Raw genomic sequence first — 9,636 nt, forward strand, 5'->3', positions numbered from 1 at the left:
TGCAGGATGATTAGAGCGTCCTTTCGTGCCACGTGTTCCAACATGTGCAGCCTAGTGGGACGTTGAATGTTTGTAATCTTTAGGTAGTAGCTTGGAAGTGGCAAGAAAATAAGCTATTAGTGGTTTTACTGTGCGCGTTTGGTAGAAAAGTGAGAGCGTGACAGCGTGGTTGACCGCGTCATACCTTTGGTCTCCGCGGCATTGATTGTTTTTGAAACAGTGGTGAGAGTTGCTTTGAGGCATTTTGAGGATTTGGATCCTGTACGTATCGGTTTTTTCTAGAAGGCACGTGCTCTGCATTGACATAGTATTATAGTATTTGCAAAAAGTCGTGCAATACATGGCGAGAAAGCCGGTAAAGCAGGTAGTACGGGGGGCGACCTTCAAGGCAGATGAGGAGACGGGCGAGAATAAAGAGGGCGTCGAATCAACCGGCACACAATGTGATGTCGATACTAGGCTGCAGAAAATGGAGTTTCCAGGAAGAGCTTCTCACACAGGTGCAAGAGCTCAAAAATGAGCTAAACACGGAGCGTGAGGCACGGAAGGTAGTTGAAAAGAGACTGGAAGCAGCAGAGGAAAAGCTGAACAGGACCGCCATAGTGACCGAGAATGTGCGTGACAAAGGAACGCAGACCCCCGACGCGACAGGCGCGGGAGGGTGAGAGAAATACGCGGAACGCAGGCAGGGTGATGATGGGTTAGCTGGAAAGAGCAGCACTTACCTTGAGGCCGCTACGCGGAAAAAGCAGGAGCCGAGGGGACAATGCCCCTTGTCGAGTTCGAATCACGCGGAAAATGACAAAGGGAAGCAGGGAGAGGTAGGAGGCAGTGAAAGGGTGATTATTGCAGGCGATTCAAGCCTGGCTGGGCGCTCAAAAGAAATTGTGGACAGGGTGAAAGGCGACAAAAGAGTGGCGGTAGGGACATTTCCAGGGCGCACACTGGGTTCTGTCATGGAGTGAGCAAAAGAAAAGCTCGCGGAAAATGCCCACGTGCGCAACCTCGTCATAGTAGCAGGTGGGCTAAATGACGTCCTAAACAGGAAAGGGCCAGGACTAGACCAGCGCTTGGTAAAGGGGGTGGACGACTTGCGTGAGCTATCCCCTCAGGTGCAGATCGTGGTGTGCACGGTGCCGGAGGTGCCTGTGCGTGACAGTCACGTACAAAGAGCCGTAGTGGCTGCTACTGAGGCAATATGGAAAATGAGCCGAGAAAAAGGCTTCGAGGTTTTCGAAGTAAACAGGGAAGTTAGAAGTTGCGATGGTTTTAAACGAGACGGGATCCACTTCAATTACAGGTTAGCACGATAGTGGGCTGGCGACTTGGAGGTCGCGCTGTTGCTTTTTTAGGGGGCGCGCGGGCGCTCGGGAGGTCAGAGTAGACAGTAATGAAGAAGGTGCCCTAGGGGAACATTAGAAGAGCATCACCGTCGATAATAGAAAAAGGAGGAAAACAGGAAAATTAGCTCGCCATGCAATAGGTTACATAAACAAGCAGGGTGGCAGAAGAAAGGATAAGTGGGCAGAGATTGAGGAGCAGTTACACAGAGAACAAATATGGGTGTATGCGGTTACAGAAACGCATCTTAGAGACTCAGAAGAGCCACCAGTTATTGACAATTATGCTTGGGAAGGGTGCAACAGAACTAAGTCGGAAAGAAAGGGAGGGGGAGTCGGAACGCTCATCCATCAGGGAGCCAAATGGAAAAGAGTAAATTCACAATGTCAAGAGCATCTTTGGTTATCAGGTACAATGATTGGGAAAGAAACTTGGCTGGGCGTTATGTATTTGTGGACCGGAAAAAATTGCACAGAGAAGAATAAAGAGTTAGTGGAATGCATAAGCGCTGACATTAAGGGTGTCGGAAGTGGTGCTGAAATTGTCCTATTAGGTGACATGAATGCCCACATACAGGATTTAGATGGCTATACCGACAATAACGGGAAGTCAATGCTGGACCTTTGTGAGCAAAATAACCTCGTGATCGTGAATACAGGGCCTAAGTGTGAAGGACAGATCACGTGGGAAGTGGGAAACCGGCAATCGACCATTGATTACTTTCTGATGACAAAAGGAATTCATGATATGTTGGGAGAAATGCTCATCGATGAGGAAGGGTTTAACAGCATATGGAGTGACCATAAACGCATCATATTGAAAATGGTATATGTAGTTGGGAAAGAGAGCAAGGAGAGCAAAATGGCCAGTCCAAATTTCAACGCTGAACAAACAGCAAATATAGTTTCTAGAGTTGAGCTCCTAATATGGTGAGCTCCTAAGTGTAATAGCGACAGAAATACGGGAAGAGAAACAACATGTTCGTTGGAAAGGAAAAAAGAAACCGAAAAGCTGGTGGAACAGGGAGATACGAGAAGCGATCGCCGAACGACAGAAAGCATCTCGAGAGCACAGGCAGGCAAAGAACGCGCAGTTGTCGCAGTATGAAGTAACCAGTAAATGGGAAATATACCGAGAGAAAAAGTCTATGGTTCAAATACTGGCGCAATCAAAATTAAAAGGTTAAAGTGAACGTTGGTTCTCAGAAATACGTGAGAAAAACAAGGCCGCACCTGGAATATTTTGGAACCACATAAAATTATTATAAACCACATAAAATTATTATAAAGATACCTATTCTGGCGGCTAGCTTCCCACGCTATGCGTGCCGCCCTCGCACCTGTTTAAGCATTTCCTAGATGCTAGAGCTATACTATTGCCGCGCAACCTTGAGCGATCGGAAAGCGCGTTTTCCACTCTTGGCCGGCGGAGAGGGGAGGCTTCGTTCCGGCCGCGAAGCTCACCACATCTCTGTAAAGTGCCTGGTGGTGGTCTCGTGCTGACGATGCCCTCTCGGTGAGTGCATACTTCCCCCCTCATCTTTTAAGAGGTTCAATACGTACAAGCATTTGCCTCGCAAACCAGATTTATTTCAAGGGAATTTTCCACGTCTCAATAATTTCTCTCGTCGTATTCGAGTGCTGATTGCCGTGTTATAGTTTGTTAATGAAGCTTTCCCTCAAGTCAAAATATTTTAAGGCAGTTTTCCTAGTCTCTAAAGCCGCTCGAGTTCACGCTGCTCCTCTGGCGGCCATTTTTCCAAGAAATTATGCCTTCCAATCGACTGTCGCGGACATCATCAGTCCCTTTCCACATAAGTATGAGGCTCGGAGCAGGAGCTATGGCGCTTGAAAGTAACCGATGGCTTGACGAACCAACCGACTGAGCTACCTTTCCGGGCGACATTGAAGGGTCACGAGTTCAAATCACATATTATGTTCCCTTTTTTTCTTTAATTTTTACGTCTTTCCTTCATTTTATTACTGTACGGAAACCCTCTTAAAAAAATATATATATCCTCAATTATGTGTGGCCAGACATGTGCAGGTCATAAATACCAGGTTCTCTAGCCGAGTGCCATCCAGGCGGTATGACCGAGCTCAGATTCGTCCACCTTGACTGACCAAATAGGGCACCACTGTAGGTTAAATGAGGCGTACAACTCCTGCGGGACCCGCCGTGGTTGCTCAGTGGTTATAGTGTTAGACTGCTGAGCACGAGGTCGCGGGATCGGACCCCGGCCACGGCGGCTGCATTTCGATGGGGGCGAAATGCGAAAACACCCGTGTACTTAGAATTAGGTGCACGTTAAAGAACCCCAGGTGGTCGAAATTTTCGGAGTCCTCCACTACGGCGTGCATAATCAGAAAGTGGTTTTGTCACGTAAAACCCCATAATTTAATTTTTAATATAACTCCTGCGGGGACGGTAGAGCATCCGTCTCCAGTGCAAGAGGATTGTGATTCAAATCCCGGTGCCGCGCAATTGTCCACCGGAAAATACAAAAAAAAAAACCGTGTGTTGAGAAAATTGCACAAACAGGCCTGTAGTGCGGCCTGATCCCGGTGACCAGAACCGGCAACGCACTCTCTCACCAGAGCAGGATTGGCCACCCTGGTGCAGTACTTGGCCACAACCTCCTATATGAATACAACAATCAAACCCCGGCCCTCAGTCCCCAGCAGCCGCGAAGCTACTGACCACGGCGGCGGTCAGATCTGTGACGCTGCAGAGGGTGCTAAGAATACCTGGCTTCGGACAGGCCGCCATTGGAATCTGAACCTGGCAACGTTTAACGTTAGAACGCTATCTAGTGAGGCGAGTCTAGCAGTGTTATTGGAGGAATTAGAGGGTAGTAAATGGGATATAATAGGGCTCAGTGAGGTTAGGAGGACAAAAGAAGCATATACAGGGCTAAAAAGCGGGCATGTACTATGTTACCGGGGCTTAGCGGAGAGACGAGAACTAGGAGTCGGATTCCTGATTAATAAGGAAATAGCTGGTAACATAGAGGAATTCTATAGCATTAACGAGAGGGTGGCAGGTCCTGTTGTGAAACTTAATAAGAGGTACAAATTGAAGGTGGTACAAGTCTATGCCCCTACATGCAGTCATGATGACCAAGAAGTCGAAAGCTTTTATGAAGACGTAGAATCGGCGATGGGTAACGTCGAAACAAAATACACTATACTGATGGGCGACTTCAATGCCAGGGTAGGCAAGAAGCAGGCTGGAGACAAGTCAGTGGGGGAATATGGCATAGGCTCTAGGAATAGCAGAGGAGAGTTATTAGTAGAGTTTGCAGAACAGAATAATATGCGGATAATGGATACCTTTTTCCGCAAGCGGGTTAGCCGAAAGTGGACGTGGAGGAGCCCGAATGGTGAGACTAGAAATGAAATCGACTTCATACTCTGCGCGAACCCTGGCATCATACAAGATGTAGACGTGCTCGGCAAGGTACGCTGCAGTGACCATAGGATGGTAAGAACTCGAATTAGCCTAGACTTGAGGAGGGAACGGAAGAAACTGGTACACAAGAAGCCAATCAATGAGTTAGCGGTAAGAGGGAAACTAGAGGAATTCCGGATCAAACTACAGAACAGGTATTCGGCTTTAACTCAGGAAGAGGACCTTAGTGTTGAAGCAATGAACGACAATCTCATAGGCATCATTAAGGAGTGCGCAATAGAAGGTGGTGGTAACACCGTTAGACAGGAAACGAGTAAGCTATCGCAAGAGACTAAAGATCTGATCAAGAAACGCCAATGTATGAAAGCCTCTAACCCTACAGCTAGAATAGAACTGGCAGAACTTTCTAAGTTAATAAACAAGCGTAAGACAGCGGACATCAGGAACTATAATATGGATAGAATTCAACAGGCTCTCAGGAACGGAGGAAGCCTAAAAACAGTGAAGAAGAAACTAGGAATAGACAAGAATCAGATGTGTGCGTTAAGAGAAAAAGCCGGCAATATCGTTACTAATATGGATGAGATAGTTCAAGTGGCTGAGGAGTTCTATAGAGATTTATACAGTACCAGTGGCACCCACGACGATCGTGGAAGAGAGAATAGCCTAGAGGAATTCGAAATCCCACAGGTAACGCCAGAAGAAGTAAAGAAAATCTTAGGAGCCATGCAAAGGGGGAAGGCACCTGGGGAGGATCAGGTAACAGCAGATTTGTTGAAGGATGGTGGTCAGATTGTTCTAGAGAAACTGGCCACCCTGTATACGCAATGCCTCATAACCTCGAGCGTACCGGAATCTTGGAAGAACGCTAACGTAATCCTAATCGATAAGAAAGGGGATGCCAAAGACTTGAAAAATTATAGACCGATCAGCTTACTGCCCGTTGCCTACAAAGTATTTACTAAGGTAATCGCAAATAGACTCAGGAACACCTTAGACTTCTGTCAACCAAAGGACCAGGCAGGATTCCGTAAAGGCTACTCAACAATAGACCATATTCACACTATCAATCAAGTGATAGAGAAATGTGCAGAATATAACCAACCCTTATATATAGCTTTCATTGATTACGAGAAAGCGTTTGATTCAGTCGAAACCTCAGCAGTCATGGAGGCATTACGGAATCAGGGAGTAGATGAGCCATATGTAAAAATACTGGAAGATATCTATAGCGGCTCCACAGCCACCATAGTCCTCCACAAAAAAAGCAACAAAATCCCTATAAAGAAAGGCGTTAGACAGGGAGATACGATATCTCCAATGCTATTCACAGCATGTTTACAGGAGGTATTCAGAGGCCCTGAGTGGGAAGAATTGGGCATAAAAGTTGATGGAGAATACCTTAGCAACTTGAGATTCGCTGATGATATTGCCTTGCTTAGTAACTAAGGAGGCCAATTGCAATGCATGCTCACTGACCTGGAGAGGCAAAGCAGAAGGGTGGGTCTGAAAATTAATCTGCTGAAAACTAAAGTATTGTTTAACAGTCTCGGAAGAGAACAGCAGTTTACGATAGGTAGTGAAGCACTGGAAGTGGTAAGGGAATACATCTACTTAGGGCAGGTAGTGACCACGGATCCGGATCATGAGACTGAAATAGCCAGAAGAATAAGAATGGGTTGGGGTGCGTTTGGCAGGCATTCTCAAATCATGAACAGCAGGTTGCCACTATCCCTCAAAAGGAAAGTGTATAACAGCTGTGTGTTACCAGTACTCACATATGCGGCAGAAACCTGGAGGCTTACGAAAAGAGTTCTGGTGAAATTGAGGACGACGCAACGAGCTATGGAAAGAAGAATGATGGGTGTAACGTTAAGGGATAAGAAAAGAGCAGATTGGGTGAGGCAACAAACGCGGGTAAACGACATCTTAGTTGAAATCAAGAAAAAGAAATGGGCATGGGCCAGACATGTAATGAGGAGGGAAGATAACCGATGGTCACTAAGGGTTACGAACTGGATTCCAAGGGAAGGGAAGCGTAGCAGGGGGCGGCAGAAAGTTAGGTGGGCGGATGACATTAAGACGTTTGCAGGGACAACATGGCCACAATTAGTACATGACCGGGGTAGTTGGAGAAGTATGGGAGAGGCCTTTGCCCTGCAGTGGGCGTAACTAGGCTGATGATGATGATGATGATGAAAACTATTAGGCAGGAAGTCAACAACAATACAACAACATATTGTCACGTGTACTTATCTTGATCGGGCGACCAGGTTTCACCGCCTAACAAATGTTATTGCACAGCGCAGGACGCGCCTGCATGTAAAAGAAGTTTCTAGAATGTTATCGATGGTTCCGTCCACTGTCTTTCACCGCAACTTGTGTAATCTGATTGCATGTATGCGTGACGCGAATAGTGTAGAACTTTGTGGAAGACACGCGGTCCCAGCGGTTAATCTGGAACATTCGACGACTGATCTATAAAAGCCGACGCGCTTGACCCGCTGATCAGATTTTTGACGATCGCCTACCGTGTTCGCCGTTGTCGCCGTTGTTTATGTGTAGCCTGTTTTTTGTGGGCACAGGATCGCCCAATGAAAGTTACTTTCGTCTTTCACAGTATTGCTACTGTGTACTTCATACGTCACTCCACGTGACAATCTCCTAGATGAAGATGAAAACAGACTGGAAGGAGAAGCGGCAATAAATTACATCCGAAAAGTAACAGCCGAATCTTTCGAAGGCAATGACGAGGTTGTAATTGAAGAAAAAGAGAGCATGAAAGAGACCCAATCGGAAAACAAGCTGGGGCTGACAAAATTAAACTGGAAGAATGCGGAAGAGAAAATTCCTAAGCGCACAGCCACAGGGCTAGACGAGGTTCCCATTAGGCTGATAAATGAACTAGGACCAAAAAGTAAGGAAGCTTGGTGAAAGCAGTAGAAAAAACTTTAAAAGATAGACGAATACCATACAGTTGGCGACAAAGTATAATGAATTAAATTTATAAAGGTAAGGGGGAGATAGACAGAATTCACTCGTATAGACCATTGACCATTACATCGGTAATATACAGTCTAGTAATGCAGGCAATCAAAGCTTCAAGCATGGGCAGAGAATAACATCATTTTGGGAGAGCTTCAGAATGGCTTGAGAATAGGTAGGCGTTTGGATGATAATTTGTTTGCTCTTATTCAGTGTATTGAAATATCAAGAGCCGGAAGCCGACCGCTGTATGTGGCCTTTTTAGACATTACTGGAGCCTACGACAACGTAGACCGCAACATTCTGTGGGATATTCTGGAAAGGGAAGGCTTAGGTAACGATTGTCTACAGCCTTTGAGGTAGATTTATCTTGAAAATACCGTTTGCGCTGAATGGGAAGAGATGAAGAGTGAGGAGAAAGTTCATATCAACAAGGGACTGAGGCAGGTGTGCCCTTTATCCCCGCTGCTCTTTATGATGTACATGGTGAGGATGGAGAGGGCGCTAGAAGGAAGTAATATCGGGTTTAATCTCTCATACAAACAGGCGGGCACAGTAGTAGAGCAGCAACTCCCAGGTTTATTTTATGCGGACGACATTGTGTTGCTAGTAATAAGCCAAGTGATTTGCAACGTCTGCCCAATATCTGTGGACAGGAAGGCAACAATTTAAGTTTGAAATTTAGTGTTAGAAAATCCGGTGTTATGCTATGCAATGAAAACAGTTAACAGACAGTAGAAATACAGGGCCAAGAAGTACCTCGAGTAACAGAATATAAATACCTTGGTATATGGATAAACGAAGGCAATGTATATATGGAAACACAGGGAAAAACCATAACACTAAAGGGGAAGAGAAATGCAGCCATAATAAATCACAGAATGCAATGGGGATACAATAGGTACGAGGTCCTCCGAGGTATCTGGAAAGGTGTAATGTTCCCAGGACTTACTTTTGGAAATGCAGTTGTTTGCTTTAAATCAGGGGTACAAGCAGGACTCTACGGGAACCAAAGGTCAGTGGGTCGCCTCGGATTGGGCGCTCACGGGAAGACTGCAAATGAAGCTTTGCAGGGTGATATGGGCTGGACTAGTTTTAAGTGAGGGAAGCTCGCAGTAAAATTGTGTATAAAGAGCGGCTGAGGAATATGGAAGAAAGTAAATGGGCTGGGAGGGTGTTAGTAAGAGGCATTAGTAAGAGGGGATTGGAGGGTTGGTGCAAAAAAGTAGGGAAACGTCAAAAGACGGAGACGTACAAAAGCACAGTAGACAATAGCGGATCAGAAAATTTGCGCGTGGTAGTTTGTAGTGTTTTTTTTTCATTGTTTAACCTAGATAGGACATTAGGCAGCATAGTAGCAAGAGCTTGGGGGCACAGCCCACCGCTCCGTTCCAAAGGGGACGTTCATAACATCCATCCATCGATCTGCGGCAGCAGCGGCGCTGCCCGTGCGATGGAAAGCGAATTATATGCGGCCTGGCTCTTCTCTGACCGAATAGGCCAAGCAATCACAGTAGAGGACGTGCAACGGACACGCTGCTGGGTTCCTTGCACCACCACCAGAAGGCGCTGGCCTCCGCGCATCCGTGGCAGCAGCGGCGCGGATTGGTGATATATGCTTTTCAGTTAGTTTTAGCTACTGTGCTATTGTTGTGTCTGTACTGCTTAGGTGTGTCTCCAAGGTGTCGAGGTTGTGGCTTGATGTTCTCTACCGAGAATATGTCTTCTTTGTTAATTTATAATCATGTCGTCTAGTAGTCCGTGAACTGTTTCGGAGACTGAGGCGTAGTGTGTACATACCTGCCTATTTCCGCATCGACACCGCAACCTGTCCATAAGATTTCTTTTCTTTGTTAACTTCTACGGGATTCTATTCCTCGTACGGATCGCACAGTAAAG

The sequence above is a fragment of the Dermacentor albipictus genome, chromosome 4, assembly GCF_038994185.2.
Source record: "Dermacentor albipictus isolate Rhodes 1998 colony chromosome 4, USDA_Dalb.pri_finalv2, whole genome shotgun sequence".
Lineage (NCBI taxonomy): Eukaryota > Metazoa > Arthropoda > Arachnida > Ixodida > Ixodidae > Dermacentor > Dermacentor albipictus.